The 20,044-nt window shown below is 43.3% G+C and overlaps 1 pseudogene across 1 annotated transcript; it reads left to right on the forward strand.

Annotated features, from left to right (window-relative positions):
- Positions 1–346: 346 nt before the first annotated feature.
- LOC309891703 (ATPase family AAA domain-containing protein 2-like) lies at positions 347–19,863 on the forward strand (annotated as a pseudogene). The gene is made up of 5 exons: positions 347–357; positions 3,427–3,586; positions 4,447–4,538; positions 4,966–5,280; positions 19,847–19,863. The product of its transcript is annotated as an ATPase family AAA domain-containing protein 2-like (transcript).
- The last annotated feature ends 181 nt before the right edge of the window (positions 19,864–20,044 follow it).

Consider the following 20,044-nt stretch of genomic DNA (forward strand, 5'->3'; position numbering starts at 1 on the left):
AAAGGTCACCCAACCGGCTTGTTTTCAGCAAGCTAAAGGAGAAATTAAGGCGACAACCGGGTGCATCCAGAGTTAGTCAGATCCTGAAGGCAGTTCCTTGGGGGAACGGAGGAGCAACGCGCCAGATGAGGGCTGCCTTACAGCGCACCCCTTGGAGGCACTGCTACGGAAGGAAGGCAGAAGGTTGGAACTCGAAAGAACTCGCAAGGCGCCCGTTAAGGGGGAAATCTTTCATTTTTTTCTCAGCAGAACCTCCCCTCTCCCCCCTACCCCCCCCATGAAGGCAGCCCGGGGACTCTTTGCTTCCTTAGGGAGAGGGCAGGGACGGGGCAGGGTGGTGGGACAGATGGCCAGAGGGTCAGATGCACGGACAGACAGACAGCCGGACAGAGGGCCCAGCAAGGCCTGACGAAGGGTTCAGGAGCGGGAGGGAAGGGCAGGGCGAGGGGAAGGGCGGCCCCGGGCCTGACAGGAGACCTTGGGCCTAACCCCGGGCAGCAGCTCCGCGTCTCACAGGGCCCAGAAGGGGCTGGTACAGGGGGAGGGAACACCCCAGCCCCCAGCCCTGCCTCCAGGCCCTGCGCCCTTCACCCCCCCCCCTCCCCTAAGGGCACCCCGACCCACAGGGCCCGCGACACGGCCTGCTCCCCCTCAGGGCAGCAGAGGGGAGCCCGGCCGGGCAGGAGGCCTTTCCCCTGCCCCCCGCTGGTCTATGAAGGGCTCTAGTTACCGGCGAGCAGGGATTTTTACTGATACTGGCCGGACAACAAAGACTACTTATTAGAGAAGTACAATTCTTTTTTTCCTTGTGATAACTTTTCTTGACCAAAAAACACGATTGTGAATGAGGCAAAATGAAAGATGTAACATGGGAACGTGCGGATACTCACGATGATGCAGCCTTCTATCCGCATGTTCGCTGCGCTGCTGGGATAGCAGCTGCGGGAGCCTGGCAGCAGAGGGCAGTGAAGCCAAGCAGCTGGGATCCGTCTCTGGGGAAGGGGGCACTGAGAAAGCGCTTGCAAACGGGGCACAAGCCCTCAGCCTCTGGAGGCGGCGCCTGTCAGGCGTGAAGGAAAGGGATCCCTTCTGGGAAGATGCTGTGGGCTTGCTGAGGCTCGAAGAACAGACGGTGCTGGCTGCTACCAGCGTGCTGCAGCAGCGGCAAGACAGAGCCGTGGTGGTTTTCCTCAGCTGGGCAGCTGAGCTCCAGCACAAGCGCTCTCTCCCTGCCCCTCCTCCAACGCCAAGGGGAGAAAAGAGGCTGGCAAGGGCTCAAGGGCTGCCAGAAGGACAGGGAGATCACTCCACAAGGAGCGTCACGGGCAAAGCAGGCTCAGCACAGCCTGTTCCAGTCCAGCCCGGGGCCTGCTCCTGCGGGGGCTCTCCACAGGCCGCGGCCTCCTCCAGGCCACAGCCACCTGCTCCACCGGGGGCTCCTCCACCCGCAGGGGGGCTGCAGCGTGGAGATCTGCTCCACGGGGGACCCATGGGCTGCAGGGGGACAGCCTGCTCCACCAGGGGCACAGCCTGCTCCACCAGGGGCCTCTCCCTGCACAGGCCGCAGGGGAACTGCTGCTGTGAGCCTGGAGCACCTCCTGCCTCCTGCTGCACGGACCTTGTGGACTGCACAGAGCTTTCTCACTCCTCCCTGAGCCAGACGCTGCTGGGCAGCAGCTTTTGTTCCCTTTCTTAGATGCAAGATCTTCTTAAATTCAGTCCAGCCAAGTAGGAAAAGTAAATGTGGACAGCTGTATCTTGGCAAAGAAGATAGTAGGGAGCAAGGAGGTTCAGCAGTCAAGGTGGAAGGTGATGCCATGAGGCTTACAGGCTAGTAATGTTCTAGTGAAACCCAGCCTTCCTAAAGAAACCTGCCTGACTACTTGATGTGAATAACAGACTCTGTTCAGCTCTTTCCTAACATAGAAACGGTGCTGACTGCTTCTTCAGAGTAACAGAAGTTCGTGATACTACTGAAGTAGTTGTGGTTCAGATGTAGATCTGATTTCTCGTAAGCACACTGAATTCACAACTGTTGATCCTCCAGAGGAGGCTTTGCAATTGAACACCTGGAGAATAGGTAAATTTCCCGCTGTTGTTCTCCTCTCCTCTTGTTTTGTTTTGTTTTGTTTTGTTTTGTTTTGTTTTGTTTTGTTCCTAGTAGCATAGGCTTAAGACTCTGAAGAAACAGGCTGCTTTTTTTCATTTCCAGCACTGGCTGTTTCTCCTGAGCCCCGCCTTCTATTTTTGCAGTCATAGGATATGTGGATGTAAATTCGTGGAGAGAGGTAGAAAACTCTTTCAACTGGTGTTTTTTCGGCTATGTGGGGAGAACAAATAGAGTGGCTTTGAATATTCTGGCTCTTATTCAGAGCAGCATGTGGAGGGAGACAGATGCGTTTGCTTTTTTAGTGCAATGGCTTCAGAAGCAAGAGGGGAAAAAACACTTTCTCTGGGAGCTGAAGAAGGTGTCCTAATCACAGGAGAGGTTTCTAAATGGCATATCTTTGCGAGGGTTCCTGTAGTTCGGAGGTTTTTGTTTGTTTGTTCGACGTTGGAAGGTTTTACTCTTAATATTCACGTCCTTCAGCAGAAGTGAGAAATGTGATTTTATTTTGTGCAGTGTCGTGGACCCTCCGAAATCTCCTGGGAATGATGAATACCTCGCCCAGTACCAATGTGATGACCGTGGAGACAAGGAGAAACCAAGAAGATCAAAACAACGTGACCTCATTTCAAAAGAAACCGTTTTGTCCGGCAAAGAGTCTTGTGAGCCTGGTGAGAAATTGCGGCAAACTTCCTCTCTCAAGTCTGACACTGAATGTAGCTCTAAAAACCTTTCCTCCTCAGCTGTTACAGAGAGATGCCAAGATACAAAGGACAAGACTAAAACCACTGAGAAAGAGCATTACGAATGCAAGAGGGAACATGCTCCTAGTGAAGAGAAGGAGAGTCAAAAAGCAGGTCCTTCCAGCAAGAGAAGGGTAAAGTTGAATACAAAGAATACAAACTTGAGCTCCTGATTGGCTTCATGCTGAACTCTGTGCTGTTCTTGTCCTAATCTTGGTCTCTCCATAGATAATATGGTTTAAATCCAAATAGAATCGTGCGATGAGGAAGATCTCACTGCAACAAATTCAACATCTAAAATCAAAGTTGACATTTTCCGTGATTTTCTTCCTGAGCAGAAGTGTGCAGTACTCCTTTTATATTAACGTAGAGATTATTTCAAACAGTCTTGAAGTGCTTGATGACTTAACAGTCTGCAGATTTATTATCAAATCAAAAAAACCCCGACTTGGTAGACTATTTTTTTCCCAGTTTTGAATGACCACTAGGAAGAAGGTTATTCCGGCATCAAAAAAGTCATGTGGAATGTATCAAAATTTACTGAACCAGTAAGTAAAAATTATATTTTTCTATTAGTTCCATTGTTTCAACTCTTCAGACGCTTATGGATGGCATAGATAACAGAGGGGAGATCGTGGTAATCGGAGCTACCAACAGACTGGATTCTATAGATCCTGCTTTACGAAGACCAGGACGCTTTGGCAGACAGTTCCTCTTCAACTTGCCAAATTAAGAGGTGAGAACTTAAATTCAACGTTAGTGCTACCATGGCAAAGTCCAACTTTATAGGAAAAAAAAGTAATTGACAACTTGAACAAAAGAGTGACACGTGGAGACACTGCGTTGTTCCATGGAGGGCAAATCTGGTACTGGATATATATGGTCAGGATGATACCACCAAGTAGTTAGTTCTATAATCAAACCTTTAATTCCCAAAGTTGTACCTGTTTGCTTAATTATTTAGTCCACTTGGGCGCTTTCATCATGAAGTTGTGTTTTTGGTCTCAATCCTTCCCTTATGAGTGAATAGTGGACGTGTTTGCATTTGATTGTGCCCCGGATCAGTGGTAGTAGTTTGAGTCATAATTCTTTTCTTCTTTATAGTAATTGTAGCAATTGGAAGCATTGTGCCAGAAGTGCTTTCTGTGAATTTACTGGCTGGAAAGCAAATGTGATGAAGTAATGAGACTGTCCCAATGAAAGCTTGCTAAGTTTTAGAGAAGTTTTTTGGACAGCAAAGAAATGTTTCTGGATAAATTTTTCATTACAGTATTTTCCTCTGGGTCCTTAGGTCTCGTAGTTTGGAAACTTGTTATTGAAGCTATAAATGCCTTTTCTTTCACTGTAGGTTCCTAGAAAAAGTTCAGTATAACAAATAAGAAATATTCAATTTCCTGGTTGACAATGCAGAGTGTATATTAAATAACTGTAAAATACTTGAAAGTTGAGCAAGTAAGAAAAGTGTATTAGTAGATGAGGGGTTTTGAGGGAGGACTGTTTTTTTTGTCTGTTTGTTTGCCTTTTGGTTTGTTTGTTTCTTGTTGGTATTTTTAAGGAAAACTTGGGACAAGCTAAAATGCAATGATTTTGCTTCAGGGTTGGAAAAGAAATTTTCAAGATTCATACTTGTGACTGGACCCCTCAGCCACCGGACATGTTGCTTGATGAACTAGCTGAGAAATGCATTGGTAAGACTGAAACAGAAACGGATTCTTGCTTGTGACCAAGTTGTAAAGAACCTTAGCTTGTACCAGGCAGTACCCATGCTCTTGTGCCTTGCTGCACAACTAGTCAACGAGGCAGCTGGCACACCTTCATAGCAATCTGAGTGAGATGCTTTCATCTATTTACTCTTTGTTATCGTTCCTCTTGTTGTCTGAGAACATTAAATGGTTCTGGGGCATCTTCCTCAAGAGTATAGTTTTTGATGAGGAGTCTGCTTCAGCTGCATAAGCGCAGGATATCAGGCAGTGAGCAACATGAAACACCCCTGCAGAGCGGTAGCACTTTGAATTCCCTGTTAAGCTGTTTGGTTTTGGCATTACAAATTCTTTAAATGTTGCATGTTGTAAACCTGGGCCTTGACCGATGTAACGTTTGATTTTTGTTTGTTAGGATACTGTGGTGCAGATATCAAATCCCTCTGTACTGAAGCTGTGCTGTGCTCTCTACGCCGATGCTATCCTCAGATTTATGCAAGTAGGGAGAAGTTGCTACTAGACGTTAATTCTATTAAAATAAAAGCAAAGGACTTTTTCATGGCTATGAAGAAGGTTGTTCCAGCTTCAAACCGGATCAAGGCTTCACCCGTATAAGCACTATCACCCATTTTCAAGCCACTTTTTCAAAGATCAGTAGAGAATATTTTACAAGTTGTGCAGAAGATCTTCCCGCATGCACAGCTTGCGCTAAAGAAGGACCGACAGCAAGGTATAACCACAGCATCCACTTCTTTATAATTCTGCTAAAGCAAAAACTTGCGGTTTGTGCAATCAACTTAAACCTTTCAGACATAATGGTGGTAGAATTTTATTATTTCCATGTGCATGTCTTTTTTTTGGGCAAGTCTGGAATACAACGCATAGGTTTTATTGTGGATTCGAAACTGAAATGCCAAATGGAAGCTCTGAATGACTCAAAACACAGTAAAGGACGATGCGTTCTCTACTGAAGCATCCTGCTTCTGAGGGCAGCTAAGATAATTAGCATTTGTAGAGGTTGACTTGAGGTTTGAAGTATAAGGCACCTATTTTTCTTTCAAAAATCAAAACTCAGATCTTTGGAGGGGAAGCATTTCTAGGTCAATGTTTCTAATTCCTTTCTGAAGAATGTCAGGACCAGGATACAAGTATAACTGGTCTAAGCTAAATATTGTTTTAGCTATCATCATTTTTAACCAGTCTCCTAATTTAAATGTTTGTGGATCGTACTATACACGTGAGATCAATTAGCATTGATATTTACTAGATGAATGGAATTCTGTGGCCATCACATCCTTTATCCCCATGCTTTCATTGTGGGAACCTCCTCCAGAAAGAAATGGTCTTGTTTGTTTTTGTTTTATTTTAGCTATTTAGCAACTGCAGAAATTGTTCGTAATCTGCTTTATTCTAAGGGGGAGAAAAAAATCACCAAGAGTAGCGTACCTTATACGTACACATCAGTGGGACTTAGTACAGCTTTGTAGGGCCTTGTTCCATCTCCTTAGATCTGTGGTGGGCTGAACTCTAGGAAATAGCTTTCAGTGTGTGCTCTCAAATGAAGAAAGGGTTTTGGCACTGATTTAGAAGCTGTATTAATGGAAGAGAAAGAGACAAAGGCTATTCAGGAAAGTTAACAAACCTCTTTTGCCTTTCAGACCATTTCAATCCTATTTTACAAGATGATATGTTTGACAGTGATGACGATGCATCCTTGGTTTCTGGAGATGAATTAAAAGATGGAATGCCTGACGGACCAGAGAAAAATTGCCTCTGTTTCAGCAGGTAAAGAAAGATAGATCCCTGTTACGTTTAAATTCTCAGGTCTGCTGAGTCTTTGTAAACAGTTCCAGCTGTTAAAAGTGCGAGGGGTGGTAGACGAAGGGGCAACATCAAGTTTGTGTGTTGAAGGGGTGCTTGGTATTCACAAGAAGAAAGGGTGGAGGGACTAAAGTTGTAATGAAGTTGCTCTGAATGACCAAATTGAAAAGCCCAGGCTTCTCTTCGTAAGCCAAAGTGATCCGTAGACTACCAGAACACGTTGACTTAATCCATGGCATTCTTTGAAAGACTCAAGACCACATAAATGTGCAGTCTGTCCTTTTAGCTAAAAATAGCCCAACTTTATGGGTTTGTGTTGCCACCTTTTGCCCTTCTGTTTTCCAGGATTGTTAAACCAGTAGTGAATTATGTAGCAGAAAGAAAACTGAGAAAGGGCTTGTTAAAACACCTTGAGAGAAAATTGAATGGTGTCTTTATTTGTTAAGCCACCGAGTTGTGTTAATCTTGTGATATTTTAGTATGGAAGTCATGCAAGCCCACAGTTGGAAAGTTAGATCATGTTGTCACAGCTGGATCAGTTATTTTTCTCAGTTTCTATTGCTGTGCTGTCCAGAAGATTTTCTGTGCTTTAGAGCAAGGCTAAGTCTCTAGCATCTTTGATTTAAGCCAGCAGAGGTACAGCCTGATTGTAGTGGGGAAACAAATGCTCCTCACCAATTTATTTTTAAATAAAAATAAATTTATAATAAAGTAAATAATAAATATATAATAAATAATAAATTTATAATAAAGTAAAGCAAGATTGCAGGGATATTAATTTGCAGTCTTGGTTTAGTAAAGAATAGGAAACACAAGGGAAGAAGGTGAAACAATTGGAATGACTGAATAACTTAACTGGAAATCTTACATGTATTTAATGTACCGCTGCCATTTGGATTATTTGGGGAGGGAAAAGAAAGTCTATAGGAAAATTACTTGGAACATCTGTGTGTCTATTCAGCACCTCATTTATAAACTTGTTTTCTTAACTCCTGTTCTAGGAGTGCTTTCTGTGAACCAACATCATGCCAGCCCCGTCTGCTAATAGTAAAAAAGAAGGGTACGGCCAGGTTTCTTACGTGGCACCCGCGGTGTTGCACGCTTTGGAGAAATTTCCCGTTCACACCCTGGACCTTTCTGTTCTGCTTACAAACGTTGCATCGCCAGAAGAAATCTGTGGACAGGTACCTTTTTTCTTTTTCTTCTCATCGGATTCACTGACTGTATGTAAAGGATCAATGGAGTTGCAAGTAAGGTGAGCAAAATTCATTGGTAATGGAGGTGGCCTTGTTTTAATGTGCTGGGATGTTTGCTTCTGTCTGAAAATGCCCTTTTCTTTTAGACAGCACCACAAACAATCTGGATGTTGTACATGTCGACATTTTCCATACCCAGTTTTACAGTGAGGCTGTTGCTAGCAGCTCAGGAAGCTGGGCGGTGTTGCTAATAAACATCTCTTTGTGGAAAGAAATGCTGCTCATGTCACTGGGATCCAGAAAGTAGTTCTCATTGCCTCCTAAGACTGTGTGCTCCCAGTAGATGGCTCTGTATCAGACTGCATGTCGGCTACTTTTTGTAGCCTTCTTCTAAATTATATTAGTAAGGCAACCAAGGTTTGGGGCTTCTGTTTATTTTGTTTTCGCACGGACATACACAACTTGTGCTGTTGCAGTATGTGCAATAAAAGCATTAACATTCAGAAAACACTTCATTTGCACGGTGATGTGGTTTTAACTAGAAAAAATGAACAGATTTGGTGTTTTTACTTTTAGGCAGGAAATCCATTTTCTTGTTTGGCATCACTACCTTAAAATATTTTTACCTTTAGTGGAAACATTTGAGAGCCATACAAGTAAGGACAGACATGTTACACGACTGAATACTGATGTGTCCCTTAAGAGGGACATTTCCTTTCTTTGTTATGCGATGATTGTGGCTGTGGCCATATAGTTACGGTGTCTAGCCACTGCCTGAATATATCCTTCCCATCTTCTGACTAGAGTTCTCCGAATACTGATAATCTGAAAGGGTGCACAGAGAAATTCCTTATGTGAAAGGATGCTTGCCACTCTGTTCACGCAGTTTCATTTCATGGGGCAGTCAGATGGCTATGTAGCTATGTATTAAGAGGTTCTTGTACGTGTTTTAGTTTTCTTACGCAAGCTTTCCTTTTCACTAGCTGATCCGAAATGCTCAGAAGACAGCACCAAGCACAATTTATGTCCCAGATATCCATTTATGGTGGGACAACGCTGGACCTGCCTTGAAACTTACTTTTCTAACTCTACTACGTAACATTCCAGCATTTTCGCCAGTTTTGCTGCTTGCTCCGTCTGATGTACGTCACTCAGATCTCCCAGAAGAGGTATTTGTCAATACTTTTCTTACTATTTCTTCAGTGTCTTGTAATTTATATATGCTTTCAGCATCAAAATGCTGTGCTTTCTTAAATGCATGCTGTTATTACTCAGGCACCCTAACAAATCACTTAAAATTTGCTTAGAGAAAAAGAATACTGTGAAAGCATCTGCTTCAGGTTTTTTCTGAATCAAGCAAGTGACTTTCACCCCCTTCTCACACATGCAAATAATAAATTAATACAATAATTCTGGTGGCTACAAAGTGGTTCAGTCAAGAATATGAAGTGCTTGAAATGACAAGAGGATGTTCTTACTGAAGAGATTTCTTCTGACAGTCTGCCATTCCATGCTATGTTGGGTAAACTGCTAATAATGCAATTTAGTAGAGAATTGAAACACTTTGATTAAAAAAAAAAATAAATAAATCAGTTTCTTTCTTCATATAGGCCAAAGCTTTCCAAGCTGGAAAGCTGAGTTCCAATTTCTGCTAAAGTAACTTTGGAATCGAATTCTAGTTGTAGTCCTAAATAAAGTGTAGTAAAAGTACGTGCAGAACTTCATTGACTTCTGAGAGTTTACATTAAGGGAAGGTGCCCAAAACAGGACCACGCTGTTGTCATTCTGATGATTTGGTTTCAGTCATTGGGGGAAGAGAACGGGTCTTACCTAGACGTGTTTATTATCAACTGCTTTGAAAGTGCTTGAGTTCCCACAGAAGTTTTTGTACAGGCTGTAAATTCCTTCTAAAATAAGTAGTGAAATTCCTTACCTACCTTTTAATACTAGAACTTGAAAATGGAGGAAGACGTAGAGGTACTAGCTACTTCAGACACCTTTTGGGAGAGAAATAAAAACTCAGCAAAAAGCCCTCACTTGTCTGCTGAAGCCTTTCTCTTCCCTCTATAGCCATAAAGGTTCTAAGTAAAGGCTGCAGCAAGGCAAGTAAATACAAAGGAGGCGGTGTTGGATGTGGTGAAAGCCATTACTTTATCAGTGTAGCGTACAATCCCTTCACCGAGCATTAATTCTATAGGTGATTCTTAAAGGTGATATTTGAATTTGCCGTGCCAGCCTGTGAAAATGTAGCGTTTTAAGGCCAGGAAGATAACTTTTTTCAGTTTGTGTTCTTCAGGTTATTCTTAATTTGAAAAGGTACTCGTCTTTTTGGAATAGAAGATGAGTTTTTTGTGGCCTTAAATCTGAAATGTCTCTCGTCCTTCTGCTTTAGATCCAAAAATTATTTAATAAGGAATTTGGAGAAGTGTGCAATATTGAGTTGCCTGGTAGGGCAGAGAGAGCATCTTTTTTTGAGGACCTAATTCTAAATGAAGTGGCTAAGCCTCCTGTAAAGAAAAGAGGTGAGGAGGATATGAGAAGTACATCTAAAACTTTCCTATCGAAGTTACTAGCTCTTTGGGCTTTGCTTTGGTGGTCATTTTCTGTCAGTAATTTGTCATATGCTTGTATTTGAGTACTGTAAATTGGCTAATTTTTCCTGATGAATTGAAGTTGATTGGACATTGGAAGTCGTGCCTGTAGCACCACCAGCTGAGCCTCAGAAGCCACAAGAGTGATCCCCACAAAAGTAGGGATGTTGGAGGAGGAAGAGGAGGATACCTTGCGTGACCTTAGAATTTTCTTGAGGGACGTTACTCACAGACTTGCCACTGACAGACATTTCAGGGAATTTGCAAAGCCCGTTGACCCACAGAAGGTAAAGTAGTGCTGATCTGTGTGTGTCTGTAACTTCTCAGTGTTCGTATTTCTCAGCGTTTTGGGTGAGGTTCAACTTTGTTTTTAGGGCTGCACTGTAAGGATTTTGCAAGAAGCAGAGGCAGTGCTTTTACTTCTGCTGACTCTCAAATGTGTCTTATGGGATTATTCGCTGAAAGCCCTGGTTTCATTCTAAAAAGCCAGTCCAAATGCCAACACAGTTTGCTCGTGAAAAGGCTTTGATATGTAGGCGTGTCACAGCACTGAAAAGCACAGAGATCTTTCCTTATAATTACAAACAGTATTTACAGGACTACTTTAATGAAGTCTGAAGCCCTTTATTGGACTGTCAGTTCCTGTGGGAACAGGAATAAGAGCAGCAGTTTGTAAAAATAAGTTTTGAGATCCTGTTCTCTGTTTCATCTGGAACTCCTCAATAGGAATCAACCATAAGTGCAGTGTGTTTTCTTTTTCCTCCAATTGGCTGCTTAGATGCCTTTTTCTCCTTAATTTATGAGATAAGCCTAAACTAGGGGCGTATATTTCAAAGACAGATGTAACTTGAATATACCTGCGGATCAGCAAAGTCCTCTTCTTGTGGGCATCCACTGGCTTTTCTTCCCCTTTTCTCCTAGGTTCTTGAGCTGTGAAAAATCTAGACAGATACATATGTCCTCATCTGAACTGGTCATTAGTCTCCTCTTCTGGTCTGAGGGAAGAAATGAGCACCTCAGGGCCCAGTTATCTCATTCTAAAGTAGATGCCTGCAATAGGTACTTCACAGGTGCAATTCATGCACCTTTTCCTCAATGTCGACAACGAAGAGAATGCCGGATGGCTTGCTCAGCTTTCACTGTTGTGATTTTCTGAAGCAAAGTGAAATGAATCTCCCACCCTCAGTGTTTCTTCTCTACCATGCACGTGCTTCTGACCTCCCTACTTCTTGTTGTCCTCTCGTGGCCGCTCTAATGAAAAATGAAAAAGCCCTTCCATTTTTGAGAAGCAAACTGGTTAATTTCAGCGTCTTCTGATGCATCGCAAATGTTCAGGGTTTTTAGGAAGTCGTTTATTTAAAGTTTTCAGAATAATTTTAGTAGACAGTGTGCAAGGTTATGAAAACCTCTGAATGCTTGTATTTGATCTGCAGGTACCTGACTATGCCACAAGGATTAAAGAGCCGATGGATCTTTCAACAGTTCTGACTCAAATTGACTCGTGCCAGTACCTCGCTGCAGGAGACTAGCTGAAGGACATCAATCTAATCTGTAACAATGCCTTAGAGTACTACCCGGATCAAAGATCTACAGGTGAGGATGTGCTTTTTAGCCCTAGTTTAAAAAATCTGTCAAACGTATAGATGGAGAAATGCTGTGTGCGGACAATAGACTTCGGATGGATTAGATGATTTTGGACGTCCAGACTGTAAATATTTTATCATTTTGCTACTTGGGCATGGAATTGTGATATAAGTGTTCCCAAGGAACTAGTGCTTTTGTTTTAATTAACTTCGATGTTATGCTGAAAATATTCACTGAGAGAACCTTTCGGAACCAACCTATGAAGAAAGCAATTTTTTTCTGTGATCAAAACAGTTTCATTGGTTGGTAGACAACATTCAGTTAAAGTCTGTAAAATTTCAGATCGTCACAGCACCTATGTTTTGCAAGACACTGCATATTCAATGGTGAGGAACGAAACGGATACAGAGTTTGGACGACTTTGTGAACAAATTAAAGAATCTCGTGAGAAAAGAGGTACGTGCTTTAACGCTAAGGATTTGAAGACTTGTCTCTGCATTTGTAACTAAAAATGCACGACGAAGATCTTTGGTATCTATTCTTTCTTGCAAGGTCGCACCTCTGCAGCGTGTGCTCCATGCGACAGCTCCAAGTCACCACAGCAGAACCCTGCTACTGAAGACGAGAAACCAGATGAAGAGAGTAATGAAAATGAGGAGGTGCCAGCGGCACCTGTAGATGCCAGTACACCCATTTCTAATGGCAAGTTGCATTTTATTCAGCTGCTCTTGTCGTTCATACCTTCTCTGTTCTTGAGGCGCAACAGGTGTCTCTGATGCCTGGCTCTTTATGGCAGAGGTATTTTGTTTTCAAATTGACTTCCAAATGGGAGAGAGAAATCCAGAGGTCATTCATTCAATATAGTGATGAATTAAAGTTCAAAGAAAGTTGGTTCATTTGATGTACTCTCACTGGAACTTCATTTTGTAAACAGAACGACCCCCCACTCAAGGATATCACAGCTTCCCTCCCGTACTAAAAATGATAGTACTCACCCTTGTAGGAGCAGCAATGTGAAGAAGGTCAAGGGCAGTAAGAAGGGTTCAAAGCTTTGATATAACAAGCCTTACACTTTTTTTGACAGAGCTCCTAATAAGCATCTTTAGCAAGGTCTGGAGATGGGAGAAAAACTCAAACTAGATTTTAATTCTAGGATGTATAATGTCAAGCTTGACTGTTCCTCTGAACAGTCAATTGAATTTAATTTTTTTTAATTTAAATTAATTAGTTTAGTTTTTTTAATTTAAATTCAATTGAATTTAAAGTTTTGAATTTAAATTCCAATTGAATTTATTGAAAAAAATTCCAATTGAATTTAAAGTTTTTGTTGTTGTTTTTCACGAAACACTAAGTTTATGTGAAAGGTTTTGCTGCAATATCTTTTTGCCAAGGATATTAAGCTTAAGTTATCCACAAGAAAATGGTGGGGAGAGGGAAGCTTTAGTTTTGAAAGCTTTTTTTTTTTTTTTTTTTTTTTTTTCTCTCCAGGTTTTTCTTGAGCACAGCAGCGTTTCAGTGTCTGCCTGCCATTAGTTGCCCCACTACCAAGTCAGGAGGGTCAATTAAACTTGCGTGAGGCAGAATTTCTTTATCTGAATCTACGTGGTTCACATAAATATATTCTTGTTTCCTTCTTTCCCTAGGATTATTCTTCTCCCAGTATTGAATGTTTCAACGGACACCGTTTAAGATCAATGAGCAAAAGCATCCTGCGGTGTTCAGTCTCCAGCTTTGAAGAAAGTATGGCGATACTGAGGGGAAATGTCAAGAGAAGATGCTTTTCAAGGTACTGTATTTCTATATGTTCAATCTCTGTTCGATTTGTAGATTGAAAAGCAAGAGAGAAAGCATGTGCAGTGAGTTGTGGCCTGATAAACCTCCGGCTAAAATCAGCAGAGGCCTGTGAGCATGCTGATGGCGTACCAGTACCTTAAAACTAGAGTCCCTCTTCTCAGTGAAAGTCTCCCGCTTTTCTAAAAAAACCTGTTTTTTTTTTTTTCCCAACCCCTTTGAGGTGTTCTTGTGGTTTAGCCCGGCCGGCAGCTAAACACCACACAGCCCTTCTGCAACCCTCCCACCTCCCTCTCTGGAACGGGGGAGAGAAATGGGAAAGTGAAGCCCACGAGTTGAGATAAAGACAGTTTATTAAGACAGGAAAATAATAATGATGATGATGATGATGATGATAGTACTGCTACTAGTAATGTGTACAAAACAAGTGATGTACAATGCAGTTGCTCACTACCCGCTGACCAGTGCCCAGCGTAACCCCTAGCAGCCCGGCTGCCCCGCCCTATCCATGGTGCAGCGTGTTGCCATAAGGCATAGAATTCTTTGGCCAGTTGGGGTCGGCCATCCTGAGTCTGTCCCCTCGCAGCTGTTGCTGTGCGCCGATTCTGATCGCCAGTAGGACAGTGAGACACCGAAAGGTCCTTGGCTTGTTGTAAGTACTGCTCTGCAGCAATTGAAACATCGGGGTGGTATCAGCACTCTTCTAAACATCCTTTCACACATTCTAAGCCAAAACATAGCAACCTACCCGCTACTAGGAGGAGAACTAACTCTGTCCTAACTGAAACCAGGACATGTATCTTTTCCACTTGGGTGCTATTGCTCATAATTTTGAGAATTCAACACGAGCAAGCTAGGAAATGTGGGTACATACAGAACCGCGTGTATATGGCACGCAACAGACTTGGGATGTGGATCCTGCGTGAGGCCTACAGGCTTCTCTTTGTATACCATGGAGCACTGGCTTGTAAACATGGTGAAATTTCCCATCCTTGATGGGTCTAATACAACAAGTCTTTTCTCCCTTCTCTGCCCTGTCCTCTTTCTTAATGTAGGCAGTTGAGAAAGCCAAAATTGGAACGAAAAAAAGAATATAACACAGGTAAGTGGCTGTAAGTCCCCGGGATACCTATTTACGCTGGTTACTGAAGAGGATGGCACTTGGTCACTCCATGGCTTTCATTTGGCCCCAAAGCCTTCTGTAGTCATCTGAATTCACTCCTCAGTGACTTTTCTGTGAAGAGAGGTAGGTGCAAATAGGAGATTTTATGAATTCCTTGGGGAGGGAGCAGTGTGAATTGCAGCTTGGTAGGCACAAAGCAAACTGTTCTAATTGTGCAAAGTAAATCGATACTTGATAAGTTCAAACTTAGTTTTATAGCTGGCAAGCACAAAAGTAAACCTTAGCTGTGATCCTACCAGCACAGTGGTGTAGCTCTTCCCTTCCCCTTGTCCTCTTGTCTCTTTTAATGACAGTGCAAGCAACAAACCTGTGCCAAAGGGTGCTGTATGGTAAACAATGGGCAGGCTTTTTTCTAAAAAGCACGAGTTATCTGGTGTTTGGGTGTTTCTCTTGAAACGATTCTTCCCTCCTTGAGCTGTTAGATCCTAATGCAGGAAATGGAAGTGCTGCATGCATAAACAGAGTAATCAAACATACACCTCTTAGGAAGAGGCTTGCAATGTCATAGTGTTTGTTTTGAGCACTGTTAGATACAGTTTGACATGAATGGAGTGAAAACACCTTAGAGAAAGGTGTTGATTGTTCTCACTTTTCCAAGACAGAAATAACTGGAGTAGATTTCCCTCCTGCATGGAACAAAAGTTGCACGTTTGTTTTTGTCTGGCTAGCTTTCAGTCTCTTTAAAAATTTCCCCACAGGTCCCAGTTTTAAGTAGACAGTTTAAACGTGCAGAGCGATAAAGAAGTGGAATGCAGTGGTTGTGACAACAACTTCTGATCTGAAATGTAAAGAAAAATCAATCCACTTCAGGGTGCCTTTTTTGTTTGTCTGTTTACATTTTACAAGAGCAACGGTGAAATAAGGAGAATCCCATCTTCACTGTTTCAAAATCCTTTGTTTCTGCGTTTCAGTCACCAGAACATTGAGGAGCAGAGCTGGTGCAAAAACTGTGAGACGAGTCCACGGAGAAAACAGGGACTTGGAGCTGCGCCGCAGCTGTAGAGTCGGACACAGTCAGTACTCGACTACTAACTCATCCATTCTATTTGACAAACTTATGACAAAGTAAGTCATCTTTTCTTGCAGACCTCTTAGAATGATCTTTCTTAGCAAGCCTTTGCACTATGGCATGATGTTGGCCTCGACTTGCTCTTTATTTTGACAGCAAAGAGTTATGGCTGCTCCTGGCATTTCCTTCATGTTTACAGGGAGACACCGTTACCTGGCTAGATAAACAGATTTTCTTGAAGGTGCTATTTCAGCATATAAGAATTGATTTAAAAAACAACAACAACAACAAAAGTGCTTCATGGCTTACTAGTTTTGTAATCTCACATTTCTCCAGGAATACTTGATTTGCTGCATTTCACCATTACACTCGTCAGCACCGCTGATTCTGGTTTATCACTATTTGCATTGCAAATATCCTTGTCCAAAGCTTAAACTGATGTATGCACTGCTTGAAAACAAAACCTGAAGTTGCAGAGCAGAAGACTCAAGTCATTATGTTAGCAGCTGTGTAACCATACTGCTTTCCAAGCATAAGATGTCCAGCTTATTTTGTTTCTATGAAGAGTTTAAATGGCTCCCGTTAAGCAAAGATGTCCCCACACTGATACTTACTATTAAGCAAGGATTCCACCTCCTTTGGCTGAGGTCTGCTCCCTTACTCATATTCGAACATTCATCCAAGTAGCCTGCAATTCCACACTCTCGGTGGAAAGTCCATAGAATAGAAAAGGTTCCTCCAGTCTCTTCCTCAGCCTTTTTTTTTTGAAGCATGCAATAAAGCAAAACATTCACAGGCTGCCCTTCCATGCAAAACAAGGCAAATTAGTAAGACAGGAGCCACAAAACTGATTGTCCTTTAAAGTTAAAATGAGATTTGAAATAGATCAAGTTAGCAAGTGTTGTAAGTCTGTAGCTAAGTCTGGTTTTGCCAATGCAGCACAATTCCCTATCACGTAGCCAGAGCTGCTTCTGTAGCTCCAAGAAGCAAAACTGCTTTGAACAAATACTGTGTCATCAAAGCATTCGTTGGCTCAGCAGGCACGGCTCAGGTTCAACAAGTTTGTGAAAAAATGAGTACTAACAGAAGCAGCAGGGTCCAAAGAAACACTTTATGTCCCCACTGCGAAATGAGGGGCTTTACCTTGAGTGTTATGCACACTGTCAATAGAAAAGCACTGTAACAGAATCTGCCACGGCAGTCTGCATGTTACTGAAAGACCATCGGAGTAGGACTGCAGCAAGATCGTTCCGAAGTTACAAAAAAAACATGGGGGTGGGAGTTTAGTTGCGTTAGATAACACAATCTTAGATAAAGATTTTGGTCTTAACGTAAAAGTAAGGATGTCTACTGATCTCTTCAACTCCAACAACTGAAGCCCAAGTCTGAAAAATCGCCTTTAAGAATGCAAAGAAAATATTTAACTCTTCTGTATGTTCATACTTTGCTATCAAGCAAAGGAATGAATGCTGATGCCTTAACTATGTAGGGCTGTAGCTTACAGAGAGACTACACCTTCCTGTTTTTTTCCCTTTAAAAACGTTAAATGCACGTGAAATTATTTGGGGGTGTTTTCACATGCAAAGCCTAATGCAGTGCATGCAAGCCCTGTCATCTTCTTCCTCTAGTAGTGTCGCGTTAAGGGGTGTAGCCAATTGACCGTCATGGGTCCCGTCGGATTCAGGGTGCTGAACTATCACGGTCACGGATTCACCAACAACGCAGTACGGCCTCGCTCTAGTCGCGTTCAAGGAGAACTCTCACAGCTAGGAAGAATGCAATTAAGTGCAATTTCTTACGGCGACAGGTACACAGGTTCTTTGGATTGTCAGTGATAAATTCACTGTCTGCAAAAGCAAGCTAGCATGCATGAAATGCACAGGCACACAGCCTAGGTATTAAGACATGAAAAAGCATCAAAACTCTAGAGATTTCTAAGATTCCACAGAGACGCCTGGTATAAGCAAGCGTTCAGATCTTACCCCACGGCGTCCCAATGGAGTGGGGGTGGGGGAGTGAGAGGCTCAGCCTGTCGAGTGATGTCAGAAGGAATCCTTCCTGATAGTATCTTCCCTAACATCCCCTTTCTCTTAAACCAATTGGTATTATTTTCTATCTTTAAGGTGGAGCTTGAGTGACTCTAGTCGTGCATATCTTGGTTGTGCTTGGTAGAAATGATCTCACTTGCGTTTAAAGGTACAGACTGTGAGAAATTCCGAGGGCGTGCTCAGTGAGGGGTGGTTGCACCTTGGAGGCGGGGTGCTTTTGGAATGGAGGTGTGCTTATGATGCCTAGTCGCTTAAGGCAATTACTCCACAAGTAGTAACTTAGTGTTGATTTAACTACAGCATATCTAAAACATAAGAAGGATGTTAGTAAGGAAGAAGCTGATGAAACCAGTCCTTAAATCTTACTACTTATTGTGCGTGAGCAGACTGGCGTGAGTTTTAGCTATACTGGCAAATATCAAACCACACCTGTGTCGTCCCAGAGCTGGGAAAAAAAAAAAAAAAAAAAAAAAAAACAAGGAAATGTTGAAGCAAATAGGGAGGCCTGTAGCTTGTGCAGTCTTCTAGCTGAGAAAATAAAGAAGGAGAGAGACAGGTAGCCTTGAGCTAGCAGAAGCAAGGAAGAGAAGGGCTAAAAGGGAAAAAACAGGAAGGAGAACACGAGCTCCAGACTGACCTATAGTAACCTTTTTCTCATTAAGGGTCATTAGCACATTAAAAATCACACCTGTCAAAATGCTAATCTATGCTAATGTGGGATTCGGTGTGTGTGTCCCCTCTCCTGTTCCCCCTCCCCCCCGGTATTCCTCTGTAATGCACAAGCTCAGTGGAGATAAGTTAGGTGAGCTGTAATAACCAATCCAAAGGAGCCAAAGAGAGAGTTTTCACAAGTTTCCTGTGTATAAATGATGACGATTCCAGTCAGAGGTGTGCTTGCTTTGCGAAAGATGGCCAAGTACCTGACTCTGCAGAGTTCTATAAGTAATTATATAATTAAAAGACCTTTGTGTGCATTCCGACTCTGGGTGCTTATTGGCGTGGTGCACTCTGCACGAACCTGCGGACAACATCTGTACTCAATGTCATGCCTACAGACAACCCTTTACTGTTGGGACCTGCATATTTTTCTGTGCATTCAACACAACCCCTTTGGCACAACTAGTTAACCACATAGCTGCCAGTCCACCACTCAGTTGCACTTGTGAAGAGGAAAAGCTATTTCCATCTACTGTAGGAGCACATCCTCTAAATGCAAGCTTCACTCAGCTGGTCATTTACTGCAGGACAAGATTTGAAAACTGTTGTTGAGTTCTGGGTTTCCTGCTTACAGGAAAAATTAAGTGCTAGATCACCCTCTACTCCGCTTTGTCTGCTGCATTTAATGGAGATTAAACTGATTTCGTTTGCTCCTCCGTTTATGGACAATGAGCTGAAGGAACAGGTACAGCACATTAGCCTGGAATGCCTTCCCTCCCAACCAAAGTAAACTGGATCTGTAACTAACACAAGCAGAAGCAAGGCTTCCGTGTTTTCAGCTGAATAAAGTTCCAACAAAATCATCCTCTGGGATTTGAAGCTTACTTCACATGACACGCCAATGACTCTTTTCCCTCTATTGTAAAGCGGATCCCTGCTGTTAGTTGCTCTAGAAGCAAAAGAATCATCGTTTTGGTTAACAAATAGCCGCTTCTGCAAATGAGAAGTGTTGTGTTCTCTCTTCCCTTTGAATGACTCCACACTTCTCATCAGCTACTGGATTGCTGACCTAGAATCAGAGAACATCCCAAGGTGGAAAGGACTCCCAATAATCACCAAGTCCAACTCGTGGCTCCACACAGGAACCACCCCAAAGTGAGACCCAATGTCTGAGAGCATTGTTCAACACTTGTTGACCTCCGTCAGGCTCGGTGCCATGAGCAGTGCCCTGGGCAGCTGTCTCAGTAGCCAGCCACCCCCTCAGCGCAGCACCTGAGGCGCACGGGGCTCGGCGGGGCGGCCCGGGAGGGGAGGACGGCGGGGCGAAGTGGCAGCTCCCTCAGAGCCGTCTCCCCGCCGCCTCGGCCGCATGTCGGGGCTTTTTTGTGTCGGGGCTTTTTCGTGTCGCGCCCTCAGGCTCTCGCCGTGGGTGAGATGCTGCTCCCCAGTGCGGACCCCTTGCACGCGGGGCCTGCCCGCGGCGGCGGTGGGAGGGAAACCCCAACCCCAAAGCCCTCCCGGCAGGGAGAGCTCGGGGTGAGGGCCGATCCGGCACCGACAGTAAACACACGCCGGAGGAAACGCTCTGGTTTTAGCCATGAGCAGCGCGGCCAG

Source organism: Aythya marila, assembly GCF_965140915.1.
Source record: "Aythya marila genome assembly, contig: HAP1_HAP1_SCAFFOLD_165, whole genome shotgun sequence".
NCBI lineage: Eukaryota > Metazoa > Chordata > Aves > Anseriformes > Anatidae > Aythya > Aythya marila.